Here is a 1,171-nt window from a genome sequence, read left to right as displayed (position 1 = left end):
TTTAAACGTCCTCCAATGATGGTTGTGCAGTGAAAGAAATGCGTGCCCGAGCTCGAGCTCGTGCGCACACACACACACACACACACACACACACACACACACACACACACACACACACACCACACGGGGGGGGCAATGGGGGGTGAGGAGGAGGAGGAGGAGGAGGAGGAGGAGGAGGAGGAGGAGGAGGAGGAGGAGGAAAGCTTGGGTTGGGTGGTTTGAGGATTTGAAGGTTTAGCCCTGCAATGTTCCTTACAACTTAAAAACTTTGTGACACACAAAGCGATATTCATTTTCTCCTTCTACTTTTCACTCTGTAGACCAAGATGGCAGACTATATCAGCCTTTGTGGAATGTGACCTTGTATTGCTTTGCCCTACTCTGCTCTGCTCTGCTCTGCTCTGCTCAACTTAACAGACGTGTTTTTGCTTTTGTTTATGATTTTTGCTTGCTTGCTCGCTCGCTCCCATGACTTGACTGTGGTTTCCCTTTCTATTACAGCACGGTGACCAGACTGCCTTGGGGTAATCAGAAAGGAGGCCAGAAGCAGTCTTTTTTCTGACGCACTGAGACTACATACCAGCAGATTTGGAGGAAAAGATATCCCTCTCTCCCTCCCTCCCTCCCTCCCTCCCTCCCTCCCTCCCTCCCTCCCTCCCTCCCTCCTTGACCCATTTTCCCTCTTTCCCGATACACTCAATAAATTTAAAGTAAATCAATGAATCAAGTCTCTAGTAATTTATTTGTTGGGATTTATTTGTTGGAAATTATCCCTCCACACCTTCGCCCCTCCCCCCACCACTCGAGGATGTCTCCCTCGGGGGGGGGGGCGGGGGGGTTGGGTGGACTCGTGTAGGCATACCTCTCCTCCCTTGGCTTTCCGGTCCACTTCGCTCCAGCATACCTAACTCTTTGGAAATGGTAATAGAGTTCATGACACACCCTCACAGAGAGAGGAAGAGTCCGATCGTTCACTGATTCGCTCTCAGCCAGCCTCGCCCTGACAGCTCAGGCATGTCTAAATCCGAATGTGGGCAATATTTACATGACTTGACTTGGTGCTTCTAACTTTTTCTCTCTCTTTTTTTTTTTCTTCTTTAGTATTTTTTTCTTTACCCTACAAACAGCACACTGCAGCTGTCTTCGGACACACAGCAGATCGATCCCATAA

At 49.1% G+C, this 1,171-nt stretch overlaps 1 long non-coding RNA gene across 1 annotated transcript in view; it reads left to right on the top strand.

Annotated features, from left to right (window-relative positions):
* LOC147997271 (uncharacterized) overlaps positions 1–585 on the top strand; it is an 18,274-nt gene extending 17,689 nt beyond the window's left edge. The window contains exon 3 of the long non-coding RNA XR_015648033.1: positions 502–585. This is a non-coding gene — a long non-coding RNA (uncharacterized LOC147997271). The remainder of the gene's footprint in view (positions 1–501) is intronic.
* Positions 586–1,171: the final 586 nt, after the last annotated feature.

The sequence above is a fragment of the Rattus norvegicus genome, unplaced genomic scaffold, assembly GCF_021556685.1.
Source record: "Rattus norvegicus strain SHRSP/BbbUtx unplaced genomic scaffold, alternate assembly SHRSP_T2T unassigned-0000200, whole genome shotgun sequence".
NCBI lineage: Eukaryota > Metazoa > Chordata > Mammalia > Rodentia > Muridae > Rattus > Rattus norvegicus.
This window is presented reverse-complemented; position numbering and strand designations above follow the sequence as displayed.